This window comes from Oxyura jamaicensis, chromosome Z (genome assembly GCF_011077185.1).
Source record: "Oxyura jamaicensis isolate SHBP4307 breed ruddy duck chromosome Z, BPBGC_Ojam_1.0, whole genome shotgun sequence".
Taxonomy (NCBI): Eukaryota; Metazoa; Chordata; class Aves; order Anseriformes; family Anatidae; genus Oxyura; species Oxyura jamaicensis.
In genome coordinates this window covers 74,451,943-74,466,717 of record NC_048926.1, presented here as the reverse complement: position 1 = coordinate 74,466,717, position 14,775 = coordinate 74,451,943, and positions in this window count along the sequence as shown.

Here is a 14,775-nt window from a genome sequence, read left to right as displayed (position 1 = left end):
TGACCAATATGAATAATCTGATTTGATTAGCAGTTGACCTAAGTTTATTTGCACAGTGCATTATCTCCTAATAGTTATCAACCTCATATTTTTAAGCACTCTAAAAGAAAGTTACATTATTATGACCAGTTCTTCATCCTGTATGGACATAGGCCAGATACTGTGGTATTTTGCATGCACATTGTTTTATTTAATTCAGATATTCCTGCATTTATGTATTATTTTCTTTTTAAAGCATAATTCTAGACATTTATCATCACTGTTCCACTGTTCAGAAAAATGTCTGTGTGAATTTTTCTAATCTATGTTCTGACTATAGCTTGTTTTTGAGAGATTCCTTTCCTTCATGTGCAAGGCCACCATAGAATGGCTTGGGTTGGAAGGGACCTTAGAGATCACCTTGTCCAGGCCCCCTGCCCAAGGCAGGGACACCTCCCACCAGACCACGTTTCCCAAAGCCCTATCCAGCCTGGCCTTAAACACCTCCAGGAATGGAGCATCCACAGCTTCTCTGGGGAGCCTGTGCCAGTGCCTCATCACCCTCTGAGTGAAGAACTTCCATATATCTAATCTAAATCTCCCCTTGTAGGCACTGGAAGGCCGCTGTAAGGTCTCCCCAGAGCCTTCTCGTCTCCAGGCTCAGCAACCCCACCTCCCTCAGCCGGTCTTCATAGGCAGAGGTGCTCCAGCCCCTTTATCATCCTCATGGCCCTCCTCTGGAGCTGCTCTCACAGATCTTCATCTTTCTTGTACTGGGTGCCCCAGAGCTGGATGTGGTGCTCTATGTGGGGTCTCACAAGGGCAGAGCAGAAGGGGACAATCACCTCTCTCACCCTGCTGGCCATGCTTTTTTAATGCAGCCCAGGGCATGGATGGTCTTCTGGGCTGCAAGCATGCATTTCCAGCTCATGTCTAATTTTTCACCCACCGGTATCCCCAAGTCCTTCTCCACAGGGCTGCTCTCAATCCATGCGGCACCTTGCCAACTGGCCTTATTGAACCATGGTTTAATACACACTGCATTAAAAGGACTGTAACAGGACATTCAGTCCCAGGCTGCAAAATGCTATTTTTTTTAACTGTTGAAGACATTTTTTTCCCTGAGCATATTAAAGAAATCTTGTTCCAAAGTTATATACAAAATACATAAATAAATAAAATAATAAAAATAAAAAATAAGCTTAAAGCTAATATCTGATACTTCATAAACCCATCTCAGATGGGTGTTTTTACAATGTGTTTGCTTTGAGGCTGTGAAATATAGTGGAAAAATATCTTTATCTAAATATATATATTATCTTAGATATATAAGGATAAATATCCTTAAAATATCTCTAATAAATATAATATCTATATATAATATAGATTCTTCCCCACCATTTCTACAGATGAAGAAATTTTTCTCAGTGGGTCTTGAGAAGTATAACAGCATGAGTTCACTGAGTAAGACTCAGTAATTTATGAGATGAACCCTAAACCTATTGTGGATTGCTACTGCGTTAAAGCAGCACAGTTATTTTGCTAGACTGTACTTTTGCTACAGACATCTCCTACAAAAGCATTGCTAATCCATTTTGCCTCCAGTTCTCTCTCACTTACTCTGTCAGAAGAAAAATGCAGATCTGTAATTTGAGAGTACTGATTAGCATGAAGAAATTTCATGTCAGCTGACTTATTTCTGACATAATTCAAAACTTTTATGTTTTAGTTTGCAAGGGATTTGCCTTATTTATAAGACAGAATTCCACTGCTTGCTCTCACACCTGTGTCCACATAAATATCAATCTATTTGGAATGCTCTAAGACACAATCAGGAGATACAAAGCTTAATAATTTACATGTTTTTCTGAGTGGCACTGTTTAATATAAGATGATATTATATTGCAACGCTATATAAAATAAAGCATATCCAAAAATACTAAACCTGATGCTTGAATTTTGACAGTTATGATGCTCTCATTCTCTTCTTTCTCTGCTCTTGCAGGCTCACACACAGAACTGCCCTCTTTGTGATCAGGCAAATGCTGTTCTTTGGGTTGGAGCACTAAATCATCAAACCACAGAAAAGATGTAGATATGAGTATCACACAACCATCTCAGTGATGAAGAAAACTTTTTGTAAGTGATTCTACATAAAAATAAAATTTCAGATTAAGTAGTGTGTACGACACAAACAACGTTTTCTTTTCATAAACATTTTTTTTTTCATGGACTCGCATACTACGGAAAAGGATTCGAGACAGACTGAGATGTGGCACTGTCAGCCTGCACTTCCCAAATAGTCAGGCTCTATCAGGTTCCTCTCCCTCAGAGCAGAAATACAGTGTTGGGAAAAATAAAGAGCTTTTGCTATGGCTCTGTAATAATACAATTCTATAGTAAAGCTCATATAAATTTACATGGAGAAAAAACATGCACGAGAGCAAAGAAGCTGCTGACCATAAGGAGCTCAAACAACAAAAAATACCTCAGTCAGTGTGGAAAACCTTAGGTAACAGAGTGAGTGTGAGTAGAAAGGGTTAGATAACCTAAGTGACACAAAGAGAACATGGAAGCTGCAAATGGCACAAGAAAAATAAAAGAAAAACTGCTTATTGAAAATGACTTTTTCCCCATACCCTACAGCAATCTATTGCAAGTTGTTGCCATTTTAAAGTCTCCTTCCTTTATTCCTGATAAATACTAATACATGAGCTACATGTACTTCTGTACACAAAACTTCCTTTGACAACTCTGTCTCTTTATTTCTGAAAGGGGTTCTGGCTAGATAGGTGTCTCCTAAATATTGCTGATTATTTTTAGTTAAGAACTTCAGTTTCCTCAAAAACCAAATTGATCAAATAGAGATAAAAAGAAAAGATTAAAAAACCTGCTTCTCTAGTTAAGTTAAAAAGTCTTCTGGTTTTGAAAAGCAATACAGGGCTCAAAATTGGATGAATAAATATATTCTACTACTTTCCTCTTGTCTATTGTCTAACCTAAGTACTATACACAGTGGCATCTTTAATAAATAAGCTAACCAAGAAAATCAAAAAATAAACAGCCCTATAAGCAGTGCTAGAATTTTTCTTCAGCTAAATTTAGAATGACCTTTAGTAAGACATTAATCCATACAAAAAAGAGTACCATAATTTACATGTTTTCTATATCAATGTGCTAAGACTATATATTTTAACGTGTTCTTGTTTTATCAGACATAAGAAATCTACTACACTGTGGTCTCCCTGTAAACTTATATGTTTCTACATGGCATTTAACTTAAACCACTGCAGGTTTATTGCTCCCTGCTTGAAAGTATGGCATAGACTGTTTGCTTTTCAAAACTTTTGCATTTATCTTCTTAGGGGATGCAGTTCTAGTCAGAGTTCACTAGATGGTAGCAGAAGTCTCCTGTTAGATATCTTGCTCTAGAACTTTAAAAAGTGGGACTTTTCCTTTCTGAGGACGTTTTTTTTTTTTTTGCACGTCTACTAGAGACAGCTACCAATGAATGTGACTGAGAAATAATTTGCTCCATAAGATTACATAAGTTTGTGGTTAAGTAAATGTACCATTTTGCTTCTATAAGAATTATTGCTTAAAGGTTTTATTTACCAAGTATTTTTTTAAAATATTGGGACATACAACTGAAACACAGATAAAAATTGTTGTCAGGACTCCATTATATAGGTCCAAACAATGAAAAATATTCTTTTTTTTTTTTTTTTTTTTTAATATAGTTTTATACTGAAAAGTGAGTTTGGAAGTATGTCACTGCCTCCCAACGTACCTTAAAGCAAAACAAAACAACAACAACAAAATCTCACAAGGACTTTCTTCTACTTCTTTTCCATCTCTCCTATAACCCATTCCTGCAATGCTCACCCTTTAGACTGAGCTTGTCTCAGAAGCGCTATTATCAGAGAGAACAGGACTGACAATAACTCTGTTTTCCCTAACTTCCGATCTGCCTCATTGTTTTCTGGGATTTGCATCAAGGTAACTGGCTCCAACAGCTGTTTTGAGAGCAGAACTTTAACTCTTGTTCATTGTCTAGGCTATGCTAATTCTAATGATTCATCCACAGAGGTCAGGAGATCTGATTCAGGACATGCAGACAAAACAGAACCACAGAATGGCTCAGGTTAGAAGGCACCTCTGGAGGTCACCTGGTCCAACCCCTGCTCAAGTAGGGACACCCAGAGCAGGCTGTCCAGGCCCATGTACAGACAGCTTTTGAAGATCTCCAAGGAGACTCCACCACCTCTCTGGGCAACCTCTGGCAGTCTTCCATCACCCACACAGTAAAGAAGTGCTTCCTGGTGTTCAGTAAGTACCATTTAAAGTTACTTCTCAGAATAGGATTAAAGTCATATATAATTTAGTAAAAAACAAGCAAACATAACAAAACCAAACCAAAGGTATCTAAAGAATAATAAAGTCAATAACCTTAGATGAAAATTTAACTACATTAAAGATCTTATAAATGTTACCAATGTGAACTACCAGCATCTATTGTAACTGATATTAGAAAGCAAAACTAAACCTGGAATAATGGCACAATAAATTGGTTCACATACCTTTTTCAGGACTATCTATGTCATTTTCTTCCTCTCTTTGGGTGATTGAGTGTTTAGATCTCAGCATAATAAAGTTGCTCAGATCAGAATCATCATTGTCCCATTTTGTAGCAGGTGTGAATGTAGCAGGCATCTGAGCCTCGGAAGAGTTGTCTTGTTTAAAAGATACATCTTTAGGGCTGACTGATTCAAATAATTTGGGTGTCTTCTTTCCTTGGTTTAAGAAATAAATTTTCTCTTCTACCGTATTCTTTTGTATGCTTCCTCCGTCAAACTGTTCTAAAGAGGTAGTTGTACCGTCTATTTTGACAGAAGATGCAGCATTTATAGGCAGGGTCCCATTAGTTACTTGGTCCAATTGATGTCTTTTGGCAGAAAACAGCTCCTGATTTGTCATGGAATTCTTCTCTTCAAGCCATCCTAAAAAATAGTATTTGATTTCTCCACTGTAATGCAGAATGTTTTTTTTTCTTCCTCCTGGTTGATGTAAACTGTTTTGGTTTAATTATAGAGACAGCATTTTTGTATCTTATCCCTCTGCATTCCCAGATTGTTAGAATCTGATTTTAGGAAATCTGTACTGATTAGTCCTAACTCAAAATGTGTAATGCTAAGACACAGAAGGCTGTGCTACTCTCTTAGTAAGTTATCATCATTTGCATTGTGCTTTCAGGTGTTAGATTTCTAAAAAGTGGGATGCAACACATTTGATTAGGAAAAAAGATTAAAAATTTAACAGAATTCTTTATAAGAGGAAAAAAAAAAGAAATAATTGTAGAAAATTGTAGAGCTTAGGGATATGGTTTAGTGGAAGATTTGTTAGCATTAGGTCAGAGGTTGGACTCCGTGATCTTGGAGGTCTCTTCCAACGTAGGCTATTCTGTGATTCTGTAAAGCATGCAATTACCACCTTCTGAAAGAAGTGCTTCACTAGAACTAATTTTTGCATTGCTGCAGCACATCCATGTTAAACACAGTAACTAAATACTTTCCAATATCTAATAAAAAAAAAAGTTGAGTGACAACATTTTTTTATGAGTTGTGCCTATTTGTATCACATTATGTTATGTTTCTAGCATTTCTTGGAGTTCTACAACCACACTGGCAGCCCTGCAGTCAGGCCACAGTTATATACAAAATTCTGAATAACATTTTGCATCTTCTGTTTGATTCTAAGTATACATAGTGCTCTGTTAGAAATTCTAATATTTATCATCAGTTTGTTTGAAGCCACAGACAGACAAAAAAAAAAGTCAGACTAAAAAAAAAAAATTCTGAATAACATCACAAAAAATAATTTTCACTGTAACATACCCTCCCACTGACCTTGTGCAGAAAGGATTATATGATATACCAACATAATCCAGTCCAGAATTACTATTTCCAAAGAAATTCTCCTGTATTAAACTATTTTATTGAAATCTATGGCTGGTAAAGGCTACTTTTCATTTGCATATTAGTAGAAAAAAACACATCATATATATATATATATATATATATATATATAAAACTGTAGTTAAAAACTTCTGTTACTGCAAGTTTGTGCAAGTTCATCTATACTATAGTCATTTTTCTGCTTCATAGTGTTACAAAATATTTTGTTCTTCAGAACAAGAAATCTTGCATTTCCTTCCTTGATGGAGGTATGCAACTGTCCCTGAATAATTCTCTGTTAAAGTACCCATCTTTGCCTTGTTACCATCTATATATATATTTTTTTAAGAAAGATACTTACTTTCTAGTTGATATGATTTAAACTGTGTGAACATTTCTACTTCTGTAGGAAGCAAACTGTTTGTATTACTGGAATCCATATTTAATTGCTCCAACATATCAACACAGACTGGATTTAATCCCATATGAATCCACCAGTCCTTCTCTAGTGAGATAGGCATCGGTGCTTCTGTATCAATTGATAGCACTGTCTTCAGTTCCATGAGAGAATGATGCTGATATGCAAGTTTAAAGGTCTGATGCTCTACAATAACAGAAATCAACAAATAATATTAACAATCTAGAAACCTGAAAACAGAGTATCACTTTGGAGAAGAAAAATCCCAGGTACTCATGACCTACTACACATGCCGCTGGCTTATATTTTAATTTGCAACACAGTGTCCACTGATAGGCTTAAAAGCAAAGTAGCTAGCATCATAACAGCAAGTGTGCTTTTTAGTTGTTGGGGGGTGTAAATTCTCTCAGCTCTATTAAGGTGTAGCTACACCACTAAAGTTACAGATGACCCAATTATTTGTGAATTTACCTGTCATGCTTACAAAGACGTAATATAATCCTTAACAGGAAAAAATAATAAAATTAAATAGCAATGAGCCCACTATAAGTAACTGTCAACCAAAAATGAATGTATAAATAAACTGTACAACATAACAGGTTCTTTACTCAATCCTGAGACTTGCAAAATAAAGAAAAGTAAACAAAATGAAAGAACAGTGGTAACAAGTAATCTCATGCTGTCAGAAATCACCTGCAGCTTATTTTGATTATGTATATTTTGCCCCCTAACATGAACTCTACTCTTGTCAAATTTTAACATTAATTTAAATTAACAGTATTCTTCTATTGCTTGACACACATTTTGAAACACTATTTAAGGAAAAACATCACCAAGAAAAGAGCTACTTCAACAAATTTAATTACTAAATTTAAATTACTACCTTCATTAAATATAATTAATAGTATTGAACTGAACATTTTTATAATGAAATAAAACTCCTACTTCATTCAAATTATCTCCATAGAAGATAAAATACTTTTACATTGCCACACATAATTTTGTGTGATTTTTTACATGTTCTAAAAAAGAAAAAAAATATCAAATAAAAATAATAAAAAAATCAAATAAACCAAAACAGAGAATTACATTAACAGGGTAAACTCCAGAGGCTCAAAAGATGCGCTCTGTAAGGTAACATTATCTTTTTCACTGTATTTTCTTCATACACATGTGGAACTCTTAAACATCAATTAGAAATTCAGTATGTCCTTACCAACAAGTAAAAGAGAGCTCACATTGTCCCGGTATTTCTCTGATTGCCATACCAAGCATTCTAAGTATTCCCTAGAGGACTCTGTAATAAAAATACTAAGAACATAAAATAAGACTTGAGGGTGTGAAGTTTAACAGCATTATCTCTTGAATTTTGAAATTAGTTATTTATACAAAAGTTTTTAAAGATCCACCTTCTCTCCAAATGTCATGTTCATTCACTCATTCACTGAGTTTGTTTCTTGTGTATATACAAAGTCACTTAATGCAACACCACTCTAAAAAGGAGGGTGTGAGAGAACCATCAAGACTGCTTCATGAACTATGTGGCACTGAACAAGAATTCTTTCTAGATTGTGATTCCCTCCCCAGAAAGGTATTTTTACATACTTACTGTGTATGCAAAAGAGACAGTGAGATTAAAAAAAATTGCTAGTCTTGCAAACAAGATGAGAAGGAAAAGGATGAAGCAACCCTCATGTCAGCATTAAATTCCTTTGTTGGGGGTTATTCCCAGAACAAAGACAATACTTCCTTTCTTCCTCCAGAATCTCTTCTGGACATTTATGTAGGTGATAGTTAATAAACATGTATACTTGCTATTTGTATAAATATACATATCAACACACATACATACTTGCTAAATATAAATATTAACTGTTGCCTAATCCAAAAATAAGATTGGACTTTCAGGCTATTAAGTATCCCAGAAGAAAGATGTCTACAACAGAAACTGTGGTTTCCTCTTTCAAGCTCTCTGGAAAAGGCCACAAATATAGAGTCATAGACTCATTCAGGTTGGAAAAGACCTCTAAGATCATCTAGCCCAACCTTTAACCTAGTACTGAAAAGTCTACCACTAAACCCTGCTGCTAAGCTCCACATCTACATATTTCTTGAAGACCTCCAGGGACGGTGACTCAACCACTTCCCTGGGCAGCCTGTTCCAATGCCTCACCACCCTTTCAGTAAAGAAATTTCTCCTCATATCCAACCTAAAACTCCCCTGGCACAACTTGAGGCCATTTCCACTCATCTTATCACTTGGTGCTTGGGAGAAGAGCCCAATCCCCACTTCACTACAACCTCCTTTAAGGCAATAGTAAAGTACAATGAGGTCCTGAGCCTCCTTTTCTCCAGCTCTGTCAGCTGCTTCTTTTAAGACTTGTTCTCTAGACCCTTCACCAGCTTTGTTACCCCTCTTTGGACATGAGACATGGATCCTTTGCTCCGTTTACTCTTTAAGACAAAACAGAAAATATATGCAACTGTCTGAAAGCACATGACTACCAATTCACAAATAGACTAAAGCTATTTTTGCACTGATTTTGAGGATGTATGATTTAGAGGATTTATGACAGGATTTATCTCTACAAAGTTTTCATTACCTGTTATCAGAAAGAGGAATAGGTTCTTTTTCAAGTCCCACACACATACAATTCACCTGTGATCTTTGTTGTCTGCACCGAGGAGTTAGAGGTACTTCCATTTCGTCTTGCAGATATGAAACATGTTTAGCTAAAAAATGCATAAAGCCCCACCCAAAATGAACAAAAATCTAGTACAGTTCACAAAGCCACATGTGAATGAAACAAACACACATACTCAGAAATTTTACACTAGCAAAGATTGCATTACAATCCAAAATATTTTAATGGGACAATTCACTACTTCAGCAATAAAAACCAAATTAACATACTTCACATTTAATTTCCTGACAGTCTGGGGATAATAATATGTAGATTTCATTTCTTTACTCCTTCTACAATGTAATTCTGGCTACCTATTCTTCCCGTGTAAGATGACTTTTATGATTTAATCACCAGATATTGCAGCTAAGGTTTTGTATTAAGTGATGAACATTGTTGGCATTCTTAGCTAGTTCCCACATAAATGAAGCTACTTAGATGGTAGAAAGACTTCAGACAGCCTCAAGGTGGCTGTGACAGTACACACACAGCTGAATAGACCCAGGAAATTTAGAAACCGTTCAAGGTTTTGAAGATGCAGTTACTTGTTCAAGTAGAGTTAGTCCTCATTGTAATTTATAGGTGTGACCACTGAAACGAATCACAACACCATTTTTAAAACACAGTACACAGACAAGCCTGGCACGTTACAAGTACCTGCAAGACACTTTCATAAACATTTTTCGCTTATCATATTAAAGGTGGATATTTTAATGGATTATTTTTTTTGAATAAAATATAATATGGAAATTTGTGAATTGGTGGATTTTTGGTGTCATTCAATAAAAATTGGGAGTTTACATGATTGCCTTGGTATTTATATATTTACATTATTGCATCTCTGGCATTCTTCTAATAATATTTCTAGTTAAGTTTGACCAGAAAGTGAAGGTCAAAAATGAACAGTTCCTCCATGTTCTGAGAAAACTAACAGCCAGAAAAAATTGAAGTAAATTAGTGCTCCCATAGGGATAAAACCACTTGTAACAAATTTCCTTCTCATTCCAATAGGCAGTAAGCAGCTGCAATCACCACACATGCACATTGTTTGGCCAACTGGCACACAGCAGGCTGTGAATTAGCTACCTGCCCAGCTGCTTCCAGCTGCTCCTTGCCAACTTAACAAGCGGATTGCACGTAGGAAGGATACAGGACAGTGTTAGTAAACCAAATAATATACACTACACATCAAAAACTAAAGAAACTACAGTTGTTACAAAAGAAAGAAACAATGTAATTTCTTTCCCATTTACTTAGAAACAAAAGATGTTCAGTGAATTTCAGCTGCAGTTTCACATTTTATTTTTATTTTAATTTTTGTGGTGAGAAAAAATTAGCATTTTTATTTGAACAGAGCAGGAGCTGATCTCAGAATGGAAAAATTCCTTCCACAACAAAAAAGAAAAATTATTTCTCTTTTAGCAATACTGCTCATATTTGTTCTCATCTAGTTATTTTGCCTTTGAGACTGGACTGTTCTGACCTACTACATTAGCTAAATTCTGCCTATACTCAAGGTGCCATTCCCCTCTTAAAAACACAAAAGACTGAGTGATTTCTCTTGTGCCTCAGCTCCTTTGTCAATAAACAATTTCCATAGCTAGCAGGAAAGGTAGGTAAACAATGAAACATTTATCAAAAATGCCATTATTTGATTACTGTTTATTCTTGTAGTCCAGGCAAACATATTGCTCTTTTGGTAACTCATAAGTATCAAAATTAAGAAGGAGGAGAAGACTGAAAGGTATCTGTTGAAATTTGACATGTGATGCAGGAACTTCCATTAGAAAACAGTCTTAGCAATGCACATCTGGTTTTGCAGGTCTCTAACCTACAGATATAGAAACTGCTTGTGCCCCGGTGACTGAATCTTGTCTGATTCAATAGTGGAGCTAAGCCAGCAAACTGGAAACAAAGATTAATGCTCTTACGTTATTGTAAAAACAGTTCAAGATGGTTTGAGCACTCATCTACACTGAAAGAATGGACAAGATCCTAGACATGCCCATGGCCAACTTATTACTTCTATATACAGGAGAGTCCCAAGCTGCTCAAATCTACTGTGCTTAAGCTCCTCCAGCATATCAGAAGCATTAGAAGTAAAGAGGCAGCTACATGAATAGGTTAAGATTAAAGTTAATCCTGCAAGGCAAAAATCTCCAGATGGCAACTAGATACAACTTTGTTTAGGTGGAACTACGTAAAAGCTCAAGACAAAACCATTGCAGCACAGACACTTTGAGCTGACATGAAGCATGAAGAACAGTATATGGGGACAATGACTTGAAAAATTATTTTAAGTATCATCATTAGGTGTAGGTCTTCCTACCTGACTCACAGGATTCTAACATACTTGTGCTGTTACTGGAGCAAACCTCTCCTGGTATGGGACAGTATTTGGAAACTTCAATTTTGTTTGAAATTTCTGCTTTCAGATCTGAAAATAGATTTTAAAAGGTGCCATAAATAAACCATTTATTTCTTTTTACTGTCAAAGCAATTAAAAAATTACTTAGTGGATCTCCAAAATTTACCATTATGAAAAATTAAAGTTATGCTTAGTAACACCAAATGCTGTGACTGATCAGAGCAGTGCCCAGTCTTGTCCCTTGAAGGTGACAGAAAAAAACTGCAGGCCAGGGTAGTCACCATCTGAACTACTCAACATTCTTATGACCACAGTGGCATGATGTCTGGAACAAGTAAGTAGCATCAATGTAGTTTACTAAGTGTCTGTGTATGTAGGTTCTCTTGCAACTAAAGAGCACTAAAACAGAATAAAAAAGAATAGGCTGACAGTTATGTACAGAATCCTCAAACCTCTGTAGTGGAGGCTGTGTTGTTCAGCTTGGTACTATAAACATGGTATTTATGTTGTGATGTACTATATGTATTAGAGGAATAAACAAGGAACTGTCCATGTTAATTATGCAAGTAATTTTTAAGCTTTGCTCCTTCCATAAGCAACAGGATTACCCTTAACTTTTTGCACCAACAAATAAATAGTTTTCCTCACTTGTTTGCCAAAAACAATGCAATTTTTTTTTTTAAAAAAAATCAAAATTAAAAATATCAGGCGCTGTCTTTTAGCCATACAGAGTACTTCCACAGGCATCAATCCAGGCTAATAACTGCCTTTAAAGTTATACTTATCTGTGGTGTAAAATAATTTAGTAACTTTCATTAAATTCCTTTGAAGAAGTTACTGCTGCTATTTGGCCATGGGCATATTTAACTTTTTTTTTTTTTTTTTTTTTTTTTTCTCCAGAAATCAGCTTTTGCATGTGCAATTACAACGTAACACAAGAAATGTATATGGCATGAACATACTACACACAATCTCTTGGGGATGTTTCTGAAATTAATTTTAGTTACAGATAATAAAACATAACACTAAATTACCGTACTCATGGAGGAACAGATATCATGGCTCACGTTACATTTATTTCCAAGATTGGCACATAACCGATGATTGAACCTAAGGGCAAATAGGTAATTTCCCCTTGGCTATTTGAGGAGACATTTCTAATACTTTGAAATATGTGTATAGTACAGTTCATGATTTCATATATCAAAATTCTCATTTGATACGCTCTGATATAAATACTAAGTGAACTGATAGTAAAAGAGCTATATTGTGTTAAATCTCTGAAAACATTAGGAGAATTGGGTCAAGCATGTAAGAAAATCAGCTTTCACCTTCTTTGATCACCTCTTCACACATGTCTTCATCAGCCATAGCTTCTGAAGCTACATTTAACAGCTCTTTCAGTTCCAAATACGATGGAGTCTTAATGGAATCTGATCTGCTGTTGCTGGTTTTGCAGAATTCTAACTCAACAGGCAACATGAAATACTGAAAAATATGAATCATCATAAAATGCTAAGTAAATTTTAAGTTTCTTTTGATATTATTGTACAGTCTAAACTTTTAAAAAATCTTTAAATAGTTAATTAAATTAATTAATTCTAGCCTGATCTAAGAGCTTTCAGGAAGGAAGTCATATGACATGTACACAGTATACACAAAGCTTTGCTCAATATACAGAAAAATGATAGCATAGAATTTCAAAATGAGCCAGTGGAATAAGAAAAGTAGATCTTGTAACTCTTACATTTACAAACCAAGTAAAATCCTCATTTATTTAATTTAAAGTTTATTTTGATAGAATGTTGTAAAATGGAGCAAAAAAAAATTATTATTATTATTATTATTTTTCAAAAAGAAGCCATATTCCAAAACACACCTTAGAACTTTCCATTTTCTATGGGCATATGGTGGCCTTCCAGTCTGCTTCATTTTTATTCTTAGTGTAGCATTGCTTACATAAAACTATCAACAGATCATGTTCCAGTAAAAACAGCTGATTACGGTGGAGATTCTTAACAATGGTATTCAAAAATTAAAAATACACAAATAATACTAGTGTTTTTCTAATCTCGGAAGTAGGTAAACTTCAAGTATGTAGCAAGTATGAAAAAAAAATCAGTGAAATGGCTTGCAGATGAACACATAAACTGATCACTAGCACAGTAATTGGCAAGAAACAACGTCATGATACCTCTTCATCTTTTAAAGTTACTGTACAGAAGGTCTCTTTAATTGCCAGCGATTCTTTTGCACTCTCCTGCCTCTCCATTTCATTTTGAAAAGTCAAGAGTTCCCTTTAGAAGATAGAAAACAAAGCAAGTCATTACTTCAAATCTAAGACTCAAATCTAAGACTTTATATTCAATAGAAATTTGTCTAACTGTATCTCTTTGTGTATATGCATCTCCCTGTGTGCGCTACTAGGTGATTTAGACTCCCACCATAAGAAGTCTGGTGGTTTTGCTGGCTGTGCATCAGCATTATCTCAGCTATTTCTGTCAAGTTTCATACTAGCATTTTTTTCTCGCATTGATTTGTATTTCTTAAAAGTTGTTGTGGAATTTGAATCATGTTCTCTTTGCAGGGTATATATTTAAAGATTTGACTAGATGATCTTAGAGGTCTTTTCCAACCTATATGATTCTACGACATTGACGAAACTCTGCACGTGCACATTATCTTATGACCAGAACTCATTAGAAGATCAAAGCTCATGTTCGAAAACAAAAACAAAACAAAACAAACAAACAACAAACAAACAAACAAACAAAAAAGGAAAATAATCTCAGTCCTCCTTGTTCTATTGTTATGTAGGTACAGTTAAGTCAGCTGAATTCTGTTTTGCCTTGCTTGTGAATTATGCAACCCTGTCAATTGCAAAGGAAGTTATACAAGTCATCCACACAGGGAATAAATCAGCAAAAAATTTAGCCAGACTATGAATATATGTACACAGATTAATGTATTAGAAAATACTGGGTACATTCTGAGTATAACATATATTTTGATGATCCATTTTGTTCAAATCCCTGACGTAAGACACCATTCAATTAAACTCAATTAAAATGACAATATGAAAGTAAGGAAAGACACAAAAATAATTAATATTTGACCCTGAAGATCAGTGGGCTGAAATAACGGATTTACTGACTGCACAACAGAGAGGAGGAGAAAAAGGAACATAGAAGCATGTGTAAAATCCTGGCCCAAGTAAATTTAGTGTAATTTTACTGACAGGAAATCAGTCACGGAGTATCAGGTCTCCTGAAGACAGACATTTTTTCAGAATTCCAAAACTAAAATCCTGACTGTATTTTATACTTGCAGAATACAAAAATTACTTTATTTCATTTATTCACTTTTCTTAAA